The sequence below is a fragment of the Bacillus rossius genome (assembly GCF_032445375.1).
Source record: "Bacillus rossius redtenbacheri isolate Brsri chromosome 9 unlocalized genomic scaffold, Brsri_v3 Brsri_v3_scf9_2, whole genome shotgun sequence".
In the NCBI taxonomy this organism is placed as follows: Eukaryota; Metazoa; Arthropoda; class Insecta; order Phasmatodea; family Bacillidae; genus Bacillus; species Bacillus rossius.
In genome coordinates, this window is record NW_026962013.1 from 8,196,679 (window position 1) to 8,224,243 (window position 27,565).

Sequence of the window (27,565 nt, forward strand, 5' to 3'; positions counted from 1 at the left end):
TGTTTTAATACTCAAGCATGTGCCTGTACAGTGCATATAAAATTTGTTCCATCCTATCCATTGAGTAAAGAGTTGCAAATTAAGTAATTTATGTGCATGTTGATTTCTCAGATCTCATTTTTGTGTGCATACAGACATTGCTACGGTGAAGACTTCGGTGTTTGGCTTGCCTGAAGGTAAACTGGAATTTTTTTTGCACTATTTGGCTGTGTTTTAATTATTGTGGCAGTTTTTCTTTGGCGATTGCATGCAGTAATCAATATTTGTATGTGTGCTATCTGATGCTTTTTTTTGCATTTCAGGTTGTGCTTAAAACCACTTTATTAATAAAAACACTTTTTTTTTCTAAACACCCACGACTTTATTACCAACAAAAATATGAAACGGATTATGATGAATAAAAATGTTAATATAAAGTTTTATAAGCAACCATCAAAATCGTTTGAATTTGCATTAACTAGTGTAGACGAAAAGTGGTTTAATGTTAAAATGTTCCGAACTTTTTTATTGAGTAATTACTTAAGTTTCCTTCAAACCGGGTTAAAATTTTGTAAATGATGTGCCAGGGGCATATGAAAATTGTGAGGTAGAAGATCAACGATTTTGTAGAAGCTGCATACTGAACTTTCAGGGTAAAGCAAATAACTTTCTGCAATTTTGTATTATGATTTTTTTTTAATGTTAAAGTGATGATTCAGAGTTTTAAAATTCATTTGGGATTTAAGTCGGGCCATTGGTCACACTGGCTTCAACAGTAGTCAATTTCTTGTTGGCAACACTGGCTTCAACAGTAGTCAATTTCTTGTTGGCAACACTGGCAACGAGGCAAGTACTGCTGGTGTGGACATGGTCATATATAGATAGGTCTGCCAACTAGCCTTAATTTCCCGTCAGCTCAGTGTAGCTCGTGGCGGCCTGCAAACTAACAGTGCTAGTAGTATGTGTCCCCTTCATTAACATTGTGTTAAATGGGAGTTTTGGATAAAATATATTATTCCTAATTCTGTTTAATATATATAAATTGTTTCTGAGATTACTAGTTTTCATTCATATTTAGATTCTTTAAGTTAATAGTTTAATAATGAGCGAAATGAAAAAAATTAAACATGTAAAACAAATGGTACTAGTGGGTTTGAACCCGAACCGGCAGACTGCTAGGTCTTACGCTTGACCACCGCGTGGTATATACTTAACATAACGTACTTAAAGTTGCGTGTATGAAAAAAAATAATTTGATTTAAAACACATACATATTCCTAACATAGCTGTCAAAGTCAGCAACTAGCTAGTATTAATATACATATATGTAAATTTTCGTAATCAATTGGCGTGTGGCTTTTTCATGAGACATGAGTGCTGATAGTGAACTTTAGTTGAGCAGTCAATATGGACGGACATGTCAGTTTTTCTTTCCCGCGTTTCAAGTTCTTACTTATTTGTGTTCGCCCAGCTTGCGTGCAGTCAATCTGTGGCAGCGGCAACACATTTGAAATAATGTACAATAACGTAATGTAAAGTCACTGTCTATTTAAATAAAAATGTAAATGTTCTTTCGTTCACAATCTTATATCTCTGAAGGTTTTTCTTCACCGATTGCTTTGAAATTTTTACACAATGTTTCATTCGAATACACACTTTTTTTTAATATATATAACCCGTGACAGGTTAAATTATACATCCTACAAATAAAGATAGGTAAAATATATATAAATGATAGTGTTTGTGTTCGTCTTCGGTTTTCTAAAGATAAAGATAAGAAAATATGTACATAGTGAGATAGATATGGAGATATATATAAATTGGGCGATAAATAATATAGTACAAAATGGGTAATGACAGCTGTATCCAACAAGGTGACATTTTATTTTGAGACTAAAAAAAATTACTAATGTTTTAAAAAAACTAAAAAAAAGGGGGGGGGGGGGGGGGAGGTTGTAAAGTCGGTTTATGGCAATGATTTTATAACGTCATAAGAAAACATTGATGAAAAATTGCATACTTTTTTTATTTTCAAATATTATTTACAGTTTTTGCAAATTTAATTTAAATAGGTAATTTGTTTAAATATAATCAAGAACAATTAGTTATAGAAATAAACTGAAATCAAATCAATGTCAATAAATTGTTAATTTTAAATGAAATTGGACAAATAAATAAAAAAAAATTAATTGCTACTCTTAAAAAGCCCGCCTTAACCTGTTTGATATTATAGAAGATTTTCTTGCACGGTGGTTGGCCGGTTCTTGCACGCTCGGCCCAGGTGGAATGTGACAATGAGTCGCTTTTTCGTGTGTGCAGCCGGCGTTCATGGATTTATAAGACGTTATCACGTCAAAAAATATGCTTTTTCGTTGAATGAACTAAAAATTAAAAAAAAAATTTAAAATAAAATTTTATTGTCTAACAGCCTAATAATGCACCACAACTCTGTATAAGATCGTAGGGTGATTGAAATCATTGCCTTAAATTTTCCATCTCTATTTTAGGATGTAGTCATTACGAAAATGAATTTATAAAATTAATAACAATACGACTTTATAACATAGTGATGGGGTAGGTATTACAAATCGTTTGTCTTAATTTTATGAGTTCTAACAAAATGAATTATACTAGATTTTCTATCACTAATTTTAGGTTATAGTAGCTAAGTAATTAAAAGGACCTCAAGTTTTTGTACAAGGCTGTGTTCCAAATAATCCGCACTCGCACTTGCACTCGTGCTCATACTCTCGCCCACAATTCCTTGCGTGCAAAGTGCATGCTCCATGCGTGCTCGCCATTTGGAACACAACCATACGCCAAAGTAAACACTAGAGCTGTAGCAAACCGTATGTATTCGTTACTGAGTAACGGGTGCGGCATCTAGTAACGAGTAACGAAACGTTACACACGAATGCATTTCGTTACTCGCATCTTTCGTATGTTTTACGCATGCGCGCGCTTATTCGTTACAAAGAACGATGTTTGTTTATTAATAAAAGTATAATTTGGAAATTCGTCTTCCAAGTTTTTTACTGTTTATTAAAGGTATTGTGTGTGTAGACAAAGTTTTGGATTCGAACAGAAACAATGTAAGAAAGTATTTTTTACAAATTATAAATATGTATGTTTTTGTTTTTTATTATCGCGTATTTTCACGTTTTATGTTCTTATATTAAAAGATATATTATAATAAAGCCGCTCTAATGAGATTTAATTGTTTCTTGGTTAACAAAAGCTGTTAATTATCAAATATTTTTAATTGTTTATATTCGATTTATTTTTATTTACGCGACGTCATACTGTACGCGTACGAAATACGACTCGATTCGTTGCTGTTACATAACATAGCATGTGCCATGTTATGCGGTATCAGAAGTAACGAGTAACGATACGAAAGTAACGAGTACTGATTGTTATAGTAACGAATACATACGGGTACACATTTTTTCGTTACTTTTACACCTCTAGTAAACACACCCATGTGGTAGTAGAGGTGTAAAAGTAACGAAAAAAAAGCGTACCCGTATGTATTCGTTACTATAATAATTAGTACTCGTTACTATCGTATCGTTACGTTACTCGTTACTTCTGATACCCCATAACATGCTATGTTATGTTACAGCAATGAATCGAGTTGTATTGCGTACGCGTACAGTAGGTATGACGTCGCGTAAATAATAATAAATAGAATATAAACAATTAACAATATTTGATAATTAACAGTTTTTGTAAACCAAGAAACAATTAAATCTCATTAGAGCAGTTTTATTATATTATCTCTTTTAAGATAAAAACAAAAAAAAACGTGAAAATACGCGATAATAAAAAACAAAAACATACATATCTCTAATTTGTAAAAAATACTTTCTTATAAATAGTAAAAAACTTGGACGACGAATTTCTAAATTATACTTTACTTAATAAACAAACATCGTTCTTTGTAACGTAAATTCATCGAATATGCGCGCGCATGCGTAAAACATACGAAAAATGCGAGTAATGAAATCCAGATGTGTGTAACGTTTCGTTACTCGTTACTAGATGTCGCACCCGTTACTCAGTACCGAATACATACGGTTTGCTACAGCTCTATGGGGTAGGCGGCGACGTGTGTTTATGTGTAGGTTTTGATTTGTGACAATGGAACGCGCAGTAGGAGCAATTGCGGCCCTAATGGTAGTAAACCAACAACAGAGACGTTTACGACGGCAACGATTACGTCGCATTGTCCAGACAATAAACAGGAGACGGGTAACATAACCTTAATTATAACACGATCCTTGCAGCAATGATTGGTACTGGAGGTACACATTAAGACATCGCGTGTTGTTTAATTACGAACAGGTACTTACAATGAAACGTGCATTGTTCATTTGCCATTGTTTTAGATCAATAGTCCAGACGTAAACGTAAACAAACAATGGTTACGAGAGTACGCAACGAGCATGCATTCAAACGCACTCGATATGCGCACTCGTTCTCGTGCTCGCACTCGACTACATGGAACAACACTCTCGTGACGTCACTTCCGATAGCGAGTACGTGAGCACGCATATTTACCCAAGGTCATTAGATACCAGGTCGTCTCATCCCGCTATTTTACTGTTATTGGTCAATCGCGTCTGACGTACATGCTAGACCATATTGCCGCGGGAATTCAAATTAATCACGTGTCTAAATGGCACTTTCTTAAATTTTCGGAATTCACATAGACTGATGTAATTTATGTACAGGTTAAATGTATCACGTGTTGCTGCTAGTAATATATTTAATCTTTGTTATGTTGTCAGTTATTTAATCGTAAATTAGGCTCAAATGTGTATTTTAAAATCTAAACTGGTGTTGTTGGTAAACATTGTGATGCGTGCTGTTCTTGCAATATTCACAACATTGTGTTATTTAATGCTAGTTTGTTTATGCTTGTTACCATTGATAAGTAATTATATTCAATATTACATTTAGCTTCCTTGCTAGATGTTTAAGTGTCAACATGTTATGTTCATTTGCAGTAGTAAACAAATTTTGTAAGTGTATTAAATATCATACAATATAACAAGGTTTATGGTAATGACTATCCTCCAAAAAATATTCTAAGAATATTTAATGGCCCTTTAACTACCAAATTTCATATTTGTGTGCAGTAATATGATTTTGTCTAATCCATTGCATTCTAACCTGTGGATCTTCCACATGTGATCCCTCTGCCCTTTACCTATCTCTGAGCTTTCCAAAATCCCCTCCCTTTAATTACCTTAACCTATTTCACCATTCTTTCTTTCTCCTCCTTTACAATGTGTCCCACACAAGCTCCATCATCATCACTGATGGTCTATGCATCTTCCTTCTTCCGTCATCATTTCTCCTCCGATATTTGTCACTTATCTCACTACATTGCATTGTACCTTTATAACTCTTAAATGTCCATCGCTAGGTACGAGTCCCAAATTCCTGTGGCGTATTCCATATCTGGTTATCACCAGCATGGAAGATGCCTTTTCATTGACTTTTATTTCTCTCCTTTAGTGTCATAGCAGTTAACCCCAGACCCCTACTCCCTTCTTCACCGTCCGCTTTTTTTTTTTTTTAATCTACTCATCATGCTTTCCCAGACATCTTTCATTATGAAAAGCAAGGGCCCCATGGCACTCCCCTGTGGTACGTACTCCATGTCACCACTCCCTCTTCCTACCATTAATTTAATATTAAGTGAGCTAGTAATTTTGCATAGAAAATTTTATTACAGACCTGTCATTTATAATTATTAATTTAAGTAAAAAAAATTAAACTGCACTCTAAAGCTGTCTGGCCTACTATTAACCATGTCCATTTACATCAGCTGTAATTCTTAAGAATGGTAACTCCTGAGTAACATGGTAAATGATCACTATGTGAAAGGTTTGCTAGGTTAACTAGGATCTGTAATTCTGAAAATGGTAGCTCTAAGTGAAAGATTTATTAGTGTACAATAATAACACAATTATTTTTTTAAAGTAATTAATTCTTTAAAAGATATGTATTTCCCTGCTTAAATTCTTTCATTTTAATCCTTACTCAACTTATTTACCAAAAACTAATAGTCTCCAAAATTACCACATATACTATTAAATTTTGATATAAAATCTCAAATTAAAATTGCAAAACAAACTCCCAGATCATTTACCATGATAAAAAAATATTTTGGTATTTTGGCATTCTTGGCAGGTACATGTTTCCAAGCTGGTATTCCTAAATATGCTCCTTTCCCACTACGGCCACTACTTACGCACCATAGTGCAGGCAGTAAGGCATACTCAGTTTCTGATTTACCTGAACACTTCTTCTGGAAGAAAACATGCCTAAAACACTGAAACACTTTATTCCTACCTTGTGATACTTTCCAACAAGTGGTCCGCAAATATGTGGCTTAAAACACAAATATCACAGACCATTGTTCAAAGTCTTTATTACATGATACATCACTGGGTAATTTTATTTCATCTCTTAACATTGGAACGTAAAATTGTACTAAGCCGTTAATGAGAAACAGTATCACATAAACATCATTTGCAGTTTAGACAAACATAATTTTTTTTTGAACGAGAGTAATTAGAATAAAAAAATATATTTTTTTTAATTTGTCAGAAAATTAAACTACTGGTAGAAGATGGAGCATGAGAATAGTTTTTTTTATTTTGTGATCAGATGTTCACAGTAGTAATCATATTTTGAACTGTTAGTTACAAAAAATTTCACCACAAAATGCCAAACTTCTGCTGTAAGAGGTAGAAAAAGAGGCAGGTTTTTTAAATGTGTAGACAGTAACATTCCTCTAGTTTCAAAGGTTAAATGTGCAAAACTTTATTTGTGTAGAATAAAATTGTACATTTGTATATAAAAAAAAACAGCATGCAAACAAACATATACACTTAATTTGTATCAATATAAATTTTTATTTACATGTTCGTAATTAATCTCCTTGATTGTGTTTGCAAGATTAATTTTTTGTTACAAGTAAAAAATATATAAATGTTGCAAGACCACCTAGTGAAAAATGACCAAGCTAATAGTAATTACAACAATTATGTGAACAAATAACCATCAATAATATAATCCACTATAACTCTAGTGTGTTAAAATGCAGTAAAAATTTATGTACCTACTTAAAATAATTCTTAAGTGACAGGATTTAAACCTGGAAACTTGTAATCCATAACTACGTACAAACCACTGAGCCAAATAAACATAATAATTTACTGTGAAAAATATTTCATTGTAGGTAAGTGTTTGTATCCTAGGAGTGTAACATCTTTTAAAACTTGCAATATTTATTTTTGTGACTATTAAATTTATTACTAAATGTACTCGTGATTACATTGATGATTTGCATTTCGAAGTCACCATTAATTTAACAGATTTTCATTATTTTTCATGCACATAACACATTTCTCCATATCTTAAATTGTTTTCATTTTATTAGATGCAGTCTGTATACTCTCATCATAATTCTTTACTGCTAGAAACAGTAACAAGGTAATTTTTCTCAAATAATTCATCAGAAATATTTCAACACTCCAAATCTGATCCCAGAACATATTTCATCACATCAAAATTCAGTATTTAACAAAATATATAGGTAATTCATAATAATCTACATTTACTTATGCCTATTATAAATTGTGGTGAGTAAGAAGCTATAAAACAAATACAATTAGTCACTATGTTCTGTCATACAAACTACATCAATTGACATGATTTTTTTCTCTAAATATTTCATCAACATAAATAGGCACTTCAAGTATGTTTTATAATGAACACATATTTGAAAGCTAAATAAAAAGCTGACAAAAAATACACAAAACTTTATTTTTTACTACAGGCATTATCTCATTACTATTTTGCTTTAATTGCTTTTTTTCAATGCAAATGTGTAGGAATTGTTTTCCCAACTTGTAGCTGATCATTTATTACATTAATTTACATAAAAAGTAATTTAATATTTTTTTCTGTAATTTCACATGTTTGCGAAGTTTCAAATGGTTTAGCGTTAAGTCTCCTTAATGAAATATGTACATAAATAAATTTTGTTACCAAGATATTTATGTAAATGATATAACATTATTTACATGTTGGTTAATACCACCTCTATTAAATGTTAAATTTATTTATTATACTGTTGCCATTAGTTTTTTTTTTATATAAGTCATTTTGCACAAAATCCTGGATAAAAAGAATTAGTGTGGCAGCTAGCCATGAAAATTAATACCATATTTTCTTTATCTCTGAAATTTATATGGCATATGTATGTGTGTGTGTATATATATACATACACACACACATACATTACTATATATTTGTACGAATAAACTATAAACTGCATGGCTTTCAATATCATCACACTTTAATGTGATTGTTAAATGGACAAAGTCACAAGACCCACTTGGCTGACCCAGCCACAGGCTGGAAACAGTGGATGATGATGCTTAGTATAAATTTTGGTGTGTGGTAGACAAATACAGGTTATAAATTGAGGTAAAACTAAGCATGACTCCCTAAATACTTCATTTGGAGCTAACAAGACATATTTTACATCACTAGATTATTACTTGTTACCATGGGCACCCATACCTGGGGCAAAGCACCCCCCCCCCCCCTTGATAGAGAAAGACAAAAATGTAGTTACGTATAAGTCGTCCAACACTGAAATATTTTCACGTAGAAGATTTTAAATATATGTACCTACTTACAAATCACCATTTGTCTTCCAAAATATTTAAAACACCATATACCTCCAGATCTCACTTCCCCCCCCCCCCCCCCCCCCCCCCAAAATATCACATGGGTGCACTTGCTTGTTACATAAGTATACAAACACATTTGTAACTTTTCCATGCATCTGAATTACTTAGTTTGATATGCTACATATTTTCTATTCATGTTGAAAACAACTGTGGTTAGGTTCAGGTTTTTTTTTGTTAAACTGCATTAAATCACTGTGACCCAATTATGACCACAAAACATATTAAAAATTATAAAATGCACAAATATGTAAATATAATAAGAACATAGACAATTACTTGTGAATGTAACAAGGGACAACTCTTTGCAATATGACCAGAGTTATTTATTTAGTTTCAATTTAGTGAAAAACCAGAGAAAGAAAACAATACAATGAAAGAATGAGTGATCTGACAAGCTATGGAATGTTTGCTATTTAAAGATAAACAAAGCAATGACAAATTCATTAAACCAGAAAATGAAGTTCATTAGGTGTGGTTCACATCAAACATGCTTTTATTCAATAAACGATGAGCAATATCAGGAGCCTTATTGTTTTCCTACAAACATAATACATCCAATAACATTTAGTCCTGTCAAACAGTTTTAGAAGTTTTATCTTGCGAAGTCATAAGTTTTTGTTAAACAATTCTGTAGCAAACACACATTCTGAAATTATCCATGACTGCAATTTACAAGTAAATTATTTCATATGAAATACAAAAGATTACTATCACTCCAAACACACCCCACAATTTTTTTTTTTTTGCTAAATCTAAATTAAATGACACTTCCTTCAAAAAATCTATAAGCCTACTATTTCTGTTACAATTTTTTTCCTTTTCTTGCACACTTTGTTGCTGCTTCTTCCAACACGTTTTTTACTTAGCTGTCGATTGAGATGATTCAATCTTTAAAAAGTCCTTATTCTTACAAATGAAGCAACCAATTTCTTCTCAACAGCAGGCATTTTTACATTACTAAACCACAGCACGAAAACAAAATCAAAACAAGCACGCAATTTCACAGTTTTGTTTACTTTGAAGGTCTAGCGGATACGTCATATCACGGAAATACCCGAACGACCAAACTCGTTTTTCTTCTGTTGAGACGACCTGGTATCTAATGACCTTGATATTTACCTATTTGGAACACAGCCATATTATCATTACAAAGAGAAAAAATTATAAAATAGATCAAAAATACTTTTCTCTGGAACTTCAGTTATTCGATGTATCGAATGGTGTTGTGTCGTTCTCGTCGCATATTAAGTACGTTACTCTATGATGGTGAGTGCAAACGTTTGTTTGTTTTGAGTTTTTAGAGGTTAGAAATTATGTTGCGGTGGTAGGTATGTTTGATTTCTGTTGGTTTGTTGTATAATATTAATCAATTAGTTGGAAATTTATTTACCAGATAAAGTAAATTTTGTAGTGCAGTGCCACGCTAGTAGTGGAATTTATACGTTATAGTGAAAATTATGAGACTATAAACTAAAACAATTTTGCATTGAAAATATATGATTTTCGGCGGTGATAAAAAAAAACCTTAAAATGAGGTATACGTTGTACTGGTATTCTACTGTAGTCAATACGAAAATTACGATATAAACCCATTAACAATAAAGAACTTAAAATTAGTAATGGGGTGCTATATATAATTTGTCTTAAATTTTCTATTACTAATTTTAGGATATAGTTATTACGAAAATGGAAGAAGAGAGCACCCCACGCTTTTAGTAATACAGAATCGTGGTGCGTTACTCGACTGTTGGACAAAAAACTTAATTTTTGTTTAATTATTTTAATTTTTAGTTCATTCAATGATATCTGGTCTTTTTTTTTTTTAGTTTTTTAAACTATTAAGTTTATTTTATAAATATTATGTAGACAATGACTTACCTCTTGTTTATAATGTTTTAGTATGCAAAATTTCATCAAGTTCAGTATAAAAAACATGCAAACAAACACATACTCTCTTTATATACCCAATTAAATTTAGTACACTAATTAAATGTGAAATAGATATGTTTAGTTCTATAAAATTTTTAGAGTGAAGGGAATTGATCAGTTTATCAATACCTACAATGGTGTAATGCAAGCTTTATAACAAATTTCAATGATGGGACTATTACAGTTTACAAATATTTTAGAATAGTTTTGCTGTTGCAAAGATTTTTTTGGCACACTTGATATTTACCCCAATGTTCTTGTTAGTGAATTTATACAAGTATTGGCATCAACCATCACTACATAGTATAAAACAAAGTCGCTTCCCTGTCTGTCTGTCCCTATGTATGCTTAGATCTTTAAAACTACGCAACGGATTTTGATGCGTTTTTTTTTTTAATAGATAGAGTGATTCAATAGGAAGGTTTATATGTATAATACATGCATAATATAGTAGAGAAACACTGATAATTTTAGAGGTTTCTAATGTGATGTCGTAAATAAACACATTTTTTTGCGCTTACATTGCAAACGCTGGCTGAACCCTACGAGATAGATCAAAATAATGTACTACAGTATTGTACACCTTATAAAGGTCTACAAAATAGTCCGCGATGGTATATGTCTATCTCTTAGGGATAACCCACAATAACTATTTTTTATCCTTTACTTTTAGGGAAGTAATGGCTTATTTACGAAGCGATTTTAAGCAATACAGCATTAATCCTTATCCAATTAAGTACCTTAAATACATTGTGCATTTAATATAGATCAATATGGCCCTTTACAGCATGTAATTTAAATTAATATTTGAAGATATTACAGATTTAAAATGCAGGGACATAGCGGTACCGGCCGGGGGGCCGGCGCCGCATGCCTATAAATAGCGCGTCAAAGGCCGCACTTCGCCCTACAACACTTTAGGATTAGCATTCTGTAGTATATTTAGTATCAGCATTGCATCCGTGCGAAGCCGGGGCGGGTTGCTAGTCCTAAATAAATATAACTTCCAAAACGACTTCGAGCAGTTAGGCCTGTTCTTCAAGGGCACGGGAACGGAGATGGAGACGGAGCTCCCAGAACATTTATTTCATTATTGCTTCTGCTTTCACAATGCATGGAAACGTAAAAATGGCAACCAATGAGATTGCCATTTGATGAAGTTGTTTACGAAGTAGGTATTAATTAGATTTTAAAAAATATATACACACGCACACACACACACACACATACACACACATACACACACACACACACACACACACACACACTTCGAAATCATAGCACGGGCAGAATTTACATGAATAATAAAAATAAACTAAAGTAATAATAGAACACAAGATTTTTTTTTAACGTATCTAGAATCAAAAATGGCTGCCAACGCAGTCAAGTACTCAGCTTCTATTGGTCCAAGTAAACGGGAGAGCAAACAAACATTGCACAAATTTTTCATCCATAAGAAAACTTGGTAAAAACGTACATTCTGAATATAGCATATTAACGTGCCTCCCTTGCCTTACGACTTTTCTATATTGTCCTTCAATATTTCATCACAGGATCTGCATTGCAATTGAAGCAAAATATGGCTGTGGCCATGTCAATGCACAGTTAGTTGTAATGAGACATATAAATGGTAATATCTCAGAAACCAGTGTACTTTTATCAACATTGTTTTTAAGGTAAAGCAAGGAATGATTGTAGTGCCGGAAAATACTTTTTTTGTTCTTTTCTAATTACATGTGTGCGAATAAGTTCACTCTTTTCTCCTCTGCCCACATGGGTTAAAAAAATTTCCCTGAGCGAGGTTGTGTGTTGTAGTTAGTAGAGTGTTGTTCGGCATCAGTAAAAACATGTTTTAGTTTAGTTTTGATCTGTCGGACGTCGACATCATGTCTTGTTATCAAGAACACATCTTGTGCACTACACATACTGTTAGTCGAGAAAATGTGTATCATGTTTGTGTACATATTCTTCTGGTTTCCTCTATGACATACAGCACAGACGAACACTGGGCTGACAGTTGCGACAAGGACAGTGAATGCAGACAGAGGAGCCCAGCAGTGATACTATAAAAATAATGGCTGTATCCGATTACATAGGGATGTGTCCATAGCACCCATATCACTACGTCCGTTAGAAAATCCAGCCACAATGTAAAAGACACGTTTCTAAGGTATGGATAGTATCTGAAACTTTTACTGCTAGCACCAAATGTTAACAGTAGGTCGTACTAATGTTCACGTAGCCATTTTGAGTCATGATATGTAATATTATTTGTTAAAACGTAAATAACGTCTCTGTTTCAGTTAATACATTTAGGTATATGTTTTAAACAAGTTTTATACAGAAAATGTGAAGTAATATTTTATATTGACAAAATAAAACACAATTCCAAAGCTAATGGATGTAGAGATGCATCAGTGAATGTGAGTGTTGCATCCCTAGAAACCTCGCGTTTAGTGGACGCATGAAGGGATGCCTCGGCATAAATATTGTAATACAGACAATATGGGAAACTGATAGGAAATACGCGAGACAAGTGAAACAATATGGAGTGTACCTTCATTTCTAAGTGCGTGAATCTCATTAACAGTAGTGGCATCTAGCGGCATGAAGTGTAAAATAACTAGAACGCAATGCTGTAAAGTGTCTCACGCTTCAACAATGCTAATTGGCCAGAGTTTTCCCATTTTTCCTATTAAGGTATTTTATTGGCATCCCTAGTGAGAATTTGGAAGCAACCCAAAGATGGCCGTATCCATTATGATGCACTTTTTAGTGGATCCAATAGGCTAGTATTCGGATGCAGCTTAAGGCCCGTCTACAATAGTCCGAACCTGTGGGCGATCCATGTCCATATCCAAATGTGAAGGACATTACATTGTCGCACGAAAAACTGCCCAGTCTACATTGTGATATCGGAATCTCCTGAATTCTAAAGTAGTCAGTAGAGCGCAGTTAATGTTTTTCAATTGTTTTATTTATTTATTTTTTTCTTTAAACGGGAACCGGAAACTCAAATATCGTGAGTTTTCTGTTGTTGCACTATACTACCAAAGGACACAGATTGTAACAAAAAGTTCAAGTTGACCAATGTATTCGGACCATAATGCATGAGGCCAGAGGGTCACGCGGACCACTCAGCAATCAGTGTCCATCGGACAGAATTTTGGACCTTGCAATTGTAGATGTACAGGTGAACCCAGCGACGAAACCAGACAGATATTCCGGCAACACTATATAGGCTTGCAACACTGCGAGGGGGCTATGGGCGTAATCGGGGGTGGCAGTTATCCTATTTAGCTCAGGAAAATAAAATGTTTATCAGAATTTTTATTAATAAAAAGTAATCAACAATGAATCTTTTAAAGTAAGTTAAGGGTAAGGGAATTATTGGTGAAAATAGTTTGAAAATGCTTTAAAAACGTAACAATTTAATGCTAGTTTTTTTTTTCCCCCCTCGGGAGAGTACCCCCAGATGAGTGCGTGAGGGCCCCCCCAGTGAGAAGGGCTGGGACGGCCGAGGTGTGACGGCAGCTTGTTCCGCAGCAGCGGGAGTGCCGACCTGAGCGACGGGGGCGACGGGGCGTGGGCGCTGGAAGGGGTCTCGCCGGAGCAGGAGGAGGGGCAGCCGGCCGCCGACTGGCAGTCTTCGCCCACACAGGTGGGTGGTCCGCCGACGCGTCCTCGCTTTATTGCCAGGAACACCATTACGTGGTGAGTTGCGATGAAACCGAGAAACACGTCGATTACACCGCACTAAGCCAAAATCATTCGGTTATCTTAAATTACAAAAAATGTGTTATTTTAATATTGTTTCAAATTCAATGTGTTTTATTTATTTGGCATTCCAATTGTACAGAAATGTATGTACTAAATGAATTTTATTTTTGTTTACTTTTTTTTTCCTCGATCTTACAACTTTTATTACCTACTCAATTTTACATTACGATGTTGGTACATTTTTGAAACATGCAAATACTTTCGAATTTATTTTTTCCATAAATTATACAAGCTTATTAAAAATTATTATGTTGTAATATAAGTGCATCATTATGTAACATCATTGGCAGATCCGAAAGAAGGGGGGGGGGTGATTATCAGCTGGCTCCTCCCCTTCCCCTTAAACCTGAAGAATTTTCAAATTTTCTCCACATTCCTTGTCATCAATTTCAAAACTTACTAAAGTATTATATTACTGCAGTGCTATTAATAACACTGAAACTTCCTGTTTTAAAAATAGATACTTATTTTAATAACAAAATAATAATATAATATAACGTAATAATAAGTTAAAGTTTTTTTTGAAGGAAGTACTTACAGACTGATTTTAGTCCTTTAGGCAAAAACAAATGTATAAACTTATATATGGGTTTTAAAATGTCAGGTGCGGCAGAAAAATGGGCAATTTTGAAAGGGCTGTAAACTAAAATGTAACCATAGCTAGCAAAATTTATTTCCACCACTATAAAGTACATAAAAAAGCATTTACGAAATGTACCTTTGCATTGATTATGTCAAAAAAATAACGTCAAGAAGATGACATCCGTCCAACCTGCTCACATTCTTCTAGCCATGCCCTGAAGTGCCCCATTACTTTGTCAGCTAGAAAAATTCACAGGCTGTGGGGTCAGGTGAATGTGGGGCCATGCAATATTCCCATTTCGGAAATGCTGTTTTATGTACTTTTAAGGTGGTGGTAATATATTTTGGAATAAATGATGTCTTTAATATTTACAGCCCTTTCAAAATCATTCATTTTTCTGCCATACCTGTTATATTTGTAATGCCATAGAAGTATAAAAAATGGGCAGTGTTTTAAAAAAAATTCTCGTCTTTTTTCCTTTCATCCGAGTTGCTTAAAATTTCCCTGTGGTTTGTGCTGCTATCTGCAAATGATGGTGGTAAGCAACGTTTATGATTCAGGCAGCAAACACTTGCGTTGGGCACAGGAAGTACGTGTGTGTGATTTACAACTGGAAATTTTGGTATTTTAATAAGCGAATGTTTTATTTATCATGTGTGGCATTATTTAAAATAATTCTGCATTGAATTTTTTAAGTACGGGTTTAGTATCATAAGTTCATTTGCAACATTTACAACATGAGAACACATGAATTTGCTCGTTACCGAGGTTAGTTAAATGTTCAAACATCACTGAGGTGTTGTGAAAGACCCTCTCACAGGTTTTATTACAATGTATGGAATAATTTAGTTTTAAGGGAAAATTGTTTCCCAACTGCAATATTCATATAATGCAAAATGCATATAACCTCCTTACAGAATCACATACACAGGCTACTGGTATTTGATACATCTTAAGTTATATGATTTTGGGCTTTGAAAAAAAAAAAGTTATGATGTCTATCTGTAACAATATGGCATCTGTGAAAAGTCTGTTGTTTACATTTACATATAGACACACACACACACACACACACACACACAAGTGGGGACAACGGGTCTGAAAAAGATAGCCCAATTGATTAATTGCAGTTTTATTTATGAGGTATTAATTAAATTGCTACAAATTAATCACACCTTTGTAAGTCCACTCGGCTTGACAGTGGCTCTCTCCACTGTTTGTCTCCTCGGTTTCAACACACTGCTTCCGATGCTCTGATGATCCGATCTTCGCACACAAAGGAAGTCCTCCACTTTCGCTCTCCAAGGGATTACACCCTCTCCGCTTCACCTCCCCCTTTGATTACCTCAGCCACGAGAACAATGCCACTTCATGCATACAGTGTTCTGGCAATGTGCTGAATCCTCGAGGGAGGGAGAGAGAGAGAAGGGAGGGGGTATAGAACAGCCACTGCTAATTGGATTACAGTGTAACGGTAATACATAGACGAGCACTACCTGCATTGCCAACACTAGCATTGTAACTATGTTGTATGTACACTATTTGCCAGAACGTTTCCCGATCCAATACACAAATATTTGTTGAATTGGAATTAGATTGTTTGAAATTCTGAAAGTTCCCGTTACAAATAGGTATGAAATGTGAGAAATATTTTCAATGGAAAGGTTTACTAAGTGAGAATGTTAATAAAAAGCCACCAAATTACCAGATCAACTCTGTTTTTTTTTTTCTTTTTTTTTTTTCCCCCACTTAATAGTTTATTTTACATACGGTACACCTTCCAACCAAAAAAAAAAATATTTTATTAGTACTCCAATATATAGGTATGATGTCTTTTGAACATGTTTCGTAGAGACTTTTTGCAAGGAAAATCTTAACATTACTTTAACATGGTGAGAAAAAACTAAACACATAAAGCAAAAAAAAAAAAAAAAAAACCATTTTTATTGAACACAACGTACCTAAGCAATAGATTTTAATGATACTTGAAATGTAGAGTTTTATTAATTTATTAAATAGCCTATTTTTTCTCTCATTAAATCATAAACAGTAATTGACTAAGTAATTTTCCTTTTTGCTTGTAAGAATTTTTTTCTATACGTACTAACAGAACTTTATTTCGTAATTGCAAGAACACAAACCTTTGAATTTCACTGTGAAACGTATCCCCCCCCCCCCTTTTTTTTCCCCCTTCAAATGAACGTGATCACATAGTGTTTTGATTTGGTTACTTGTATTATGGCTGACAGACTTTACACTAGTCAAATATTGACTACAAGTATTAGTCAATTTATAGGCGCAACAGGAATTGTCAATATCTACGCTCTTGCAATTTGCATTTGTTGTTGAGTAGAGCCACTGGCGAAAAGCCAACGCTATAATTGTGCGATTTTATGCCACAGCAGTCGGATACAGTTGTTCAAAAATTGTTCTCTTTTTTAATTTACTATTACAATAGTTTGCCAATGAACTTTATTTGGATTGACATCTTGTGGATGATGTCGTTGTTACAAATGGTAACACACAATACTTATCAGGGGAGAATTGTATGCAGTATTTAATTTGGGGGGGGGGGGGGGGGCAGGGAGTAGAACAACTTTGCCCAATGTTTGTTTTCAAATTGTTTTCCTTTTTTGGTAGGAATGATAGATTTTTTAGGATTTCGGAGAAAAGAAAAATCCTCCGCACCTTGCATATGGGTGTTAGAGAAAGATTTGGCTATAACCTGCCAACTTGAAAAATCTTTCATCAAGTATACCATCTTTATTTGTTGCATACAGTTGTCAGAAGCCACAGAATTCTCACAAAATGTTATTTATATATCATGTAATCTTAAAAATAATGTTATTGAACTTTATTTTTGGTAAATTATTTTTTAGAATTGTTTTATTTCATCGTATCACATATTTTATTTATTAGTCGCTGTACAGAACATAAGGAATTGTTCTAATAATGCAATATTAAATAGTGTGTCTCTGGCCCTTGAAAAAAATTGAAGTTTACTATCACTGACCAATAAGAAGGAGCCACTTCAGCATTCACCTGTAGAGTAATTTCAAAGAAACCCCAGAATACAAAATTCAGGATGGCTGAGCTGGGATTCTAACCCGAGTCCGATTATCGCTGTAACGCACATGTCTTTATCAATAGTCACAACAAATATATCGATGCAGATATATTTTATTTTGTCTGCATTCTTCAATGCTTTCTATGAATTGATTTCTCTTCTCAAAAGTTTTATTTTTTTGTCAAATGATTTAGGGCCGGTTTTATGACCCCCGGCTAAACCTCCGGCTAAAATTTAACCGCAGGCTAGCTCTTATTTCGGTTTTATGACCTCCAGTTAACGTCTACCTTCCAGTTAAAGTCCCGGCTAAACTAGCGGGTGGATGAACCAGCCGCTAGCTGCTTAACCGGAGGTTAAGCGACAGAAAATAAAATGGCGATGTATCAGGCGAAGTTTGTTGTTGATAGTGATGATTAGGGACCCCAGAAAATGGTAAATAAAACTGGCTCATTTCGGTGTAAAAAAATGACAAAAGCGGTGCAAAAAACCGGTGTAAAAATTAGCAAGCGGTGCAAAAAATCGGTGTAAAAATAAGCAATCAGTAGAGACCCCAAAAAATTGTGAAAAAATTATGCCATTGGCGGTGTAAAAAAAACCTCATAGCCTTACTGCTTCCTTATTTGCCTGGCCAATTTTTGGGACATAAGTTTCTCTAAGAGTGTTGGCTGATGATGGCAAATCCCCTGCACCTAAAATGTATACATAACTTACAATATACTTATAAATAGGTAGCATTTATAAGGTTATCGCTCAAAATATTAATGGGCTAATTTATTCAAAACAATTCTTAGCCAAACCTAACCTAACCTTTTCTAGATTAGGTACTGCTGGATTACAGAGTCAAACCATCAATCAATCAGTCAAAAATATAGTGTGGTGTGCTCACCATTTCACAATGCAATCCATCCTCTTTATGTGTTTGTTAATCTGAGGTACTTGCATATTTATTTGAAGTAAAGGTAAGGGTAAATCTGTATTGTACGGATTAGCACCAAAAAAAATCTTAAAAATATGAAATAACTTTCATTATATGCTACCTTATGTCCTCTTTTCAGAACCGCCTGCGGAGATAAAAAATTCCAATTACTTTTGGAGATATTGAATTTTTTAATATTCATTTTTTGGCGATTTTTTTAAAAAAAAATTTAAAAAATCCGAAAATACCTTTATTCTGTGCTCTTTAACTTCCTCTTTTCATTAAACCCGGCGGAAATCAGAAATTCCAAATACTTTAGGAGATATGGAATTTTTTAATTTTCATGATGTGCACTGATGCGGCGTCTGAGCGGGAAGCCTACGATTCACACATCCTTCTGGATATACCCGAATACTCACGTTGGCAAGCCTTCTTTTCTTAAAATTAGCAAGAAGTAATTAAAAATACTTTAAAACACTGTGGATGGTTGGTTATATTAGGTAAGTATAGCTACATAAAAAAAAACTGTAAAATCATTTTATGGTTGCTTAGCAAATAACTTTTTAATATGTAGCTATCCAGCGCTAGGAAACCGTTTACATGATTTCACAGTATTTTTAATGTAGCTATCCTAACCAAATCAACCATCCACAATGTTTTGAAGTATTTATAATGTAGCTAACATAACCTAATTGACCATTAGTTTTCATGACTTGCATATTTATTTACAATAAACAAAAAAAAAAAATCGAAGATGCACGATCGGGCATTTGCCTCTCGTCTGTTGAAAGAAGGCTTGCCAACGTGAGTATTCGGGTATGTCCAGAAAGATGAGTGAATCGTAGGCTTCCCGCGTTCACCATTGTTGCTTGTTTACAAGTATGATTTTTTTTTTTTTCGCGACGTAGTTGAACGACTACATCACGTAAAAAGAAAATTACGTGAGTTCCTACTGTTCATCCTTTTTCCCGGTTTGTTAGGTCAGGTCAGCTACATTATAAATACTTTAAAACTAAACAACCATTAAAATTAATTTTTATTATTTTTAATGTCCGTTCAGTTTCAAAGTATTTATACTGTAGCTGACCTGACCTAATCTACCTTTGTCCCGTTTTGTTAGGTCAGGTCAGTTACATTATAAATACTTAAAACTATACAAGTAAAATTAATTGATATTTTTAATTTCCGTTTATTTTGAAGTATTTATCATGTAACTAACCTTACCTAATGGAAAATTTCTGTTATTTAGGCTTTCACGCGCACACGGCAAAATATAAAATGGCGTCGCTCGAATGATTACATAGGGCTTGTACTGCAAAATAAGAACGGCGATATCTCCAAAAGTAATTGGAATTTTTAATCTCCGCAGGCGGTTCTGAAAAGAGGACGTAAGGTAGCATTTAATGAAAGTTATTTCATATTTTTACGATTTTATTTGGCGCTAATCCGTACAATACAGATTTACCAAGGTAAGTTAATCGATAATATTGTAGGCCTACATATGCTTATGAACTTTTATTAGAGGGGGAAAACATTTCTAAATAAATAACGCTAACCTTCAACATTGGTGTTACACCATTCCCTCATAGCTGGATGATCAGCTTTTTCTAAAGGAATGTTAACTTCCTGCATCATATTAACAAAATCAGAAAAAAAAATTGTTTTCTGCACTTTAAAGCTTGTTTGCTTTATTCACGCTGTCGCCTATCGAGATTTGTTTAGACACGGTAGAATGCTTGACAAAATAATTGTCTTTTTTGTTTTGTTCTGTGTGTGTCATTTGCCACATGCTTTTTGCACGTGTCTTTGCGTGTACAATCAACCCGGACGTTGCAGAACTTGCACATCATAATTTTGTCCCGCTGATCAAAAATATAAAATCATCCGATTTTATCTCTCTTTCGCGATCAAACTTTGTCGAAGTTTTCGGCATCTTAGCCACAAATTCAATTGTATCACAAAACTTACAAAATGTGGACGGTATTTGTAAACACTCATAGATATGTGCACGCAAAAATGACTGCCATCTTAGCTCGATGCGATTAAATTAGTTTAGAAAAATCGACACCAGTGCGCCTTGCGGCAGAAATGACCATTATTCAAAACACGAAAACTGTGGAGTCAATTTGTTATGTTGGTAGTGTGCACATATCGATTGTTGACAATTTTTACATTTTGTTTTTATTTGCGATGGCAATATTTACTGTTGGTAAACAGAGTAATAAAAATACGTGAATTTCAGTAACGTGTCAAAACGAAGATAATATCACGGCACTAGTCTTTCAGTCTATGTTTATTTCACGCCTATGTTTATGATGGCGTAAATAAATAGAACTTACGACATAAGGACATTATTTTGTGAGAAAAAGCGTGAATTTCGCGCGAAAATTCGTGAATTTCGCGACTATGTCAAAATCAAAGGAAAGTCGCAAAATTCGTTTAAAGTATCAAATTTTCGCGTTATTTCGTGAATTTCGCGCTTCACCATTTTTCGGGGTCTCTAGTGATGATGACTATTTGAGGAATTTTATTGAATATTTGTAGGATGCAATGGAATAATTTATTACTGTATATAAAATGCTTCGCCGTATTTGTCAAAGTTTTATTAAAAATTACATGAAAGTGCAGTCACGCTTTTCGATTCTCGTCGAGTCGTATATTATTATTTGACTTTAATTGCTTATCACGAAGTACATAAACGTATGCAATATATATAAACTTAAATGTTCCTGCTTAAGAATATGTGTAAATTAATGCATTTTAAAATTGCAAAACGAGGGTTATTATAAAATGCGTGTTTTCGTGGAAGTTGTATCTGTGAATATTTATTCATAATACAGTGGACATATGCCAGGAATGAAATACACTTCATATGACTTCAGACGTGGTTCTAATTCAATGAATACAATTGAATGTGAAAATAAATGTTACCCAATTATCCCTTCCCTATCTTACAAACCTTTAGGTACTTATTCTTTACCTGCCACGCAAGTGAAAAACGAAAACAGCACTGGAATTATTCTGTTTCCCGTATCCAAGTTTATCCCTTGATCCTATCGGCATGACCCTTTATATATTGGTCTTGTTTTACATTATACTTGCTGTTTTAATTTATAATGTTGAAAAATCCTGTACATAACACAAAATACCTAACATATTACGATACAAACAAATAATGTCAGGTCTTGAAAAAACGTATTTCTTTCGTATACATATTACAATCATAATTATTTCACCAGTGAATATGTCTAGGATCTCTCGACCTACTAAATTAAAACAGCAAGCATCCTATACCACAAACTAATTCCATCAGGATCGGATTAATTTGGATACGTGATACGAAACTATTAGTACATAAATGAAACCTACACCAGTGAAATGAAAATCGACAAGTATTTTCCCGAAACAGGGTCTATATTATTTGATTATGAAATATATGAAATAAATTTATGAAAGAAATAAGTGTTCTCTAGCAAAAATGTCTTATCCCTATTTATTTGTTTGTATAGTATTACTTCGTTAGTTTTGGCTTAAAATATAACCTAACAAAATCATGAGTTTAAATACAAGAGTAAAGTTAAAAACACACGGTTTTGAATCTTAAATGTAATTTTATGGTTTAATACAAAGCAGGTTTGACGTCGAAGTAGTTTTTGGTTAATTTAATTATATCTATTGCAAGATAAAGTTTGCGGCATATTTCTTTACTGCAGCTGTAAACATTACGATTCACAATACAAACAAACAGCTGACTAACATTCTACTAGAAAAAAAAACTGTCTCGCAACAAAAGTTACCAAATTCTGGTTTATTTCATTACCAACACACCCATTATTACACCACACACTTCGTCAGGTTCCGGTTAGCCAACCGCAGGCTCAGTGTGGGTCATAATACACCCCTCGTTCGTTAACCGGAGGCTAGCCTAACCCGAGGGCTAGCTAACCTGAAGATTTAGCCGGGGGTCATAAAACGGGCCCTTAAAGACAAGATTTTATGTTTTTATTTCTAGACCAATTTCATTTTTCAAACAGGAGATTTCATTGTTATTGTGTTCAGTTGTTATTAATTCTGTTTAATCATTAAGTTTGCATAGACTACATAAATGTTTTATGATTGATACTTATTTCACCAAAACAGTGTTATTTTGACTGATAGATGATGCACTCAGAATTATAAAAGTATATCTGCAAGTATTTTTTTTTAATTGTACCAATAATTTAATGTATAAATGTGTTAATAATAACAGTTGTATGAAAATAAAGTAAAATAAATTTTGTAATCTCCTTAGTACATACATATTTATAAAATCTACATGCTAAAAGAAGTACATTCATTGAATCCAATATATTAAGTATTACAGTTTTGTGGATTAAGTTTTGATTAATTTTATGATAGTACTTTCTTTTGGGTGTTATTTCAATTTTATCGCAACTCACCATATAATCTTGTTCCTACTAATGATTAATCATGGATATTTGATTAATTTTAAGTTGCGACTCCTTTTTAATTCCCCTCTGGGATCTTTAGCCACTTATCATTTCCTTCCGTGTGCAATGCGAGTGCAGCGTGTCGTCGTCACGAAGCAGGCGAGTGTCGTCGTGTGTCTTGTTTGTGCGTGGCAGGAGCACAGAGACCTGAGCCTGCACTTGCAGGACGACGTGTTCACCGCCGACACCAAGTGTCTGCTGAGGTAGCAAGCTGGCGGCGCCCCGCCCCTCCCTCCGGCTCCTCCGAGTCGGGAGCGACCGCGGGCCTCGCCGGGCATCGAAGAAACAAGGGCGTAGGACCCCTCTCCCTGCACCCCTGCCCCGTGAAGTGGTGTTCCAGCGCACGGTACGCTTTGGAAGGTATGACAAATTAAAAAAAGCTTCAATTCAGGTATCGAACTTCCGTTCACGCCAAAGCCTTTCAGAGATTAACGGGAACTGAACGACATTTTTTTTTGAGTGCATGGATTAGAATTATTTTGTGTTGACACTTGAAGTGAACTGGTGCAAGTTAAGGAGGAATAAACTTGTGTCACGCGTGTGACTTTAGATTTACATTAATGTCTGTATCACGATAATGTTCTGAGTGAAATTTTGTTCATTTTTTGTTAACTAATTTATTTTATGCAAAATTTCTTACGCCTAATAGTAGTATTTGTAAGATTTGGACAGGACATGGAAAATTTAAAACTACTTAAATGGATAATTTTGTCAAATTTACTATGAAAAATAGTTAAATTAAAAAAACAAATTGTAATTCTGTCACCCTTTAACATTCTATTTAAAAATATCTACATTCACTATAAATTAGGTACATTTAAATACATATAGATGAAGCTATTAGAAAGGATTTTAATATGATATATTTTAAAGAATATTCATACTTAACACCAGTTCCCTCAATTTATTCATATTACTCATAAACTCATACAATAATTGGACTTAATTATTAACAGTTGTAAATGTTTTTCAACTCACCATTACATTGTTGGTTAAGCCGAGTATTTTAGTAAATTCTTTAACTATATAAATAACCATACATACTCATTGTCCTTCATCATTCTTTGCACCTTTATTTTTATTTTTTTATAAATCACATATTTAGGGTAACCAAGCATTGAAATATTTAATTTAGTTTTTCCCACCATTTCTCAGTGAAATTAGTTTTTGAAAAATCATTATTTTTTTCTGTTATTATTTGTATACATTTTCAATTGAGCAAATTAATATTCAAAATTCAATAACTTATGATCTGCTGTACACAAGATATTTTTATGACTTTTCGTGGATTGCAATTTATAATTGAAATGTATTGAAATAAATATCAGATGCAATATTACAGTACAGTCAATATCAAGAAATAGGTGTATTACAAGAAATTTCTAACCCACTACAGTAGAATCTCGTTATAGCGAGCACGGTAATAGCGAGAACACGGCTATAACGAGGTATTTTTGAGGAATTTACGGCGTGATCGCTTGAAGCGCGTTTTTTTTGTCTGCTTTATCTCCACCCCTCTCGCTTGCCACTAGACATCTTGCCGTTGACGCCTGTCACATTCTTCAGCCTTGCAGTCACCACCTAAGTGCGTGGCTTTAAAAATAGAATCCCGTCCTTTGTTTTATCAAACTTCCGTTAGTTATCTGTGCCGTGTGTAGACAAAGTTTGAGATTGGAACAGAAACAACGTAAGAAAGTATTTTTTACAAATTAGAAATATGTATGTTTTTGTTTTTATAATCGCGTATTTTCACGTTTTTTGTTATCATCTTAAAAGAGATAATAATAAAAAGCCGCTCTAATGAGATTTAATTGTTTCTTGGTTAACAAAAACTATTAATTATCAAATATTGTTAATTGTTTATATTCTATTTATTATTATTTACGCGACGTCATACTGTACGCGTACGCAATACGACTGGATTCATTGCTGCAACATAACATAGCATGTTATGCAGTATCAGAAGTAACGAGTAACGTAACTAATTGTTACAGTAACGAATACATACGGGTACACATTTTTTCGTTACTTTTACACCTCTAGTAGGCACTACCGTATTTATTTCCGAATCGCTAGGGCAGTTTTCTTGTAACTTTTGTTTCGGTCAATTGTTGGGTATTTGTCCGGGAAAGGGGTGGTGATGGTTTGAGTTTAATCCCAAATTTATTTTCTAAACAAGTTTACAGGTTTCTTTAAATGAAAAAGTATAGTTTTCCAGCGACTATTTCGTTTGAGGCGTACGTGCGTTGCCGCAGCCGCACTCCTGCTATTTTGTAAGGAATTAAATCGTCGCGCTACACTAGCACCACCTGTTAGCAACATTCCGAACCAACATGGCCGCCAGCAGACAGCCCGCGTCGACACTAGATAGCAGGACAATGCTGCGTCGGCCGCGGGCTGAGATGCTATACTTACGTGGCGTGGTAGGGTATTCTGGCAATTTTGACGCAATCGGTGATCGCATCCATACTTATGGGGTATCGTTTTAAAGAGAATTCACACATCTGCTCACAGAAATTAATATTTCGTTAATATAACCTGTTATTTTCCAATTATACAGGTTTAAACACAATTTTTATGCTATTTTCGGTTAATTTTAATTTTTGGGGGCCAAAATTTGTCCAATTCGGTTATAGCAAGGACACGGTTATAGCGAGGATCAAACCCGGAACCGTGACACCTCGTTATAACGGGACTCTAGTGTATGTGTCTTGTGTTTATTTTGCTGCTGAACAATTTGAACTAGATGTAGAAGTGAATTATCCAATTTTCAAACCTCACATGAGTAACGCCCTTACCTTTACATAACAACATGACAGACTGCATTGTCCTCCTAAAGTTTCCTATCTATAAACATATGATGATTAGTATTTATAATAGTGTTAGTGTGTGTGATAGAGTACAATAAGGTTTTCGCAGTTTAACAGAATGCATCCCCTTCACAGGAACATTATGTAGAAATAACGGCGAAGACATAGCAATCTGCAAATTATTGTAAGCTCAGAAAACCATCCGCCCTTCATTCCAGCCATTGATGATTTCTTACTAAAGATGTAAATGTTATTTTTCCCCTCCCTTTTCTTAAACATACCACTACTAAAAATATTTGTACAGTTTTTTTTTTTATCTTACCACTACTGCTGTCTCACATCACCACTTACAGTGGGGAAAAAAAAACATGTTTAATGACAGAATATGTGCCAATTTAATTAATACTATTGAGAAGTGGAAGTGTTAACATCTGTGATGTCAGCTACTTGTAAAAAGTTTACCTGATCATATATTTCAATTAAATGCATTAACAATAAAATCACTGTAATAAAAAATATCACCTACGCACATAAATACCTGTGATAATTAATCTTGCTTTATACATCTCTCAAGTGAGGTAGACATTACTGTTGAAGAACTAAATTTTTTGGGAACGTTTTAACAGTTCACGTGTATTAAAAGTTGTTGCTGTATGTTAACTGTTAGTGTCTGATTATTCACAACTGCATATGGTCAGTTACATTATACATAGTTCAAACTATCCAGTGGGTCAGCCAGGTAGCACTTTTAACTAGTATTTACATTGCTCTTTATGTTTATTTTATTTGTAATCAACTACATAATTGCAACTTAAATCCACAACATAAATATTTTCATAATGTAAGTGTGTAAGAGATCTTGTTTGGTTAAAATAAGAATATGACTCACTTTTATACTTAATCTTTTACATGTTTCAAGGATGAGGCTTCGAAATGACCCATCATGCACTTGTCCATAAACAAAATAATTTTTCAATTGTTCAACTTTCATATAAATAACTTCTTTTGCATTCCTAAAAAAAATTAATAGTTTGCTGAGGGTATATTGAAATACATATGTGATGAAAACCTTCATTTATTCCTATTTATGTAACTAAGCATTTACATGATTTTAGGTATTGTATTATATCAACTATTACCAATGTACATATCATTAATAAAAACTAATTTTGCTGCTGTCTTGCAATACTTTGTCTTTTCTGTAAAGTACAGACCATTCATTAGTAGTTCT

The 27,565-nt window shown here is 33.8% G+C and overlaps 1 long non-coding RNA gene across 4 annotated transcripts; it reads left to right on the forward strand.

Moving 5' to 3' along the window:
- Positions 1-4,246: 4,246 nt before the first annotated feature.
- On the forward strand, positions 4,247-27,520 carry LOC134543066 (uncharacterized). Of its 4 annotated transcripts, none has more exons than XR_010076887.1 (3): positions 4,247-4,326; positions 14,235-14,349; positions 23,660-27,520. It is a non-coding gene; the product is annotated as an uncharacterized LOC134543066 (long non-coding RNA). The 4 variants fall into 4 exon arrangements; XR_010076884.1 differs by lacking the exon at positions 4,247-4,326 and adding an exon at positions 10,030-10,087; XR_010076885.1 differs by lacking the exon at positions 4,247-4,326 and adding an exon at positions 10,046-10,083.
- The last annotated feature ends 45 nt before the right edge of the window (positions 27,521-27,565 follow it).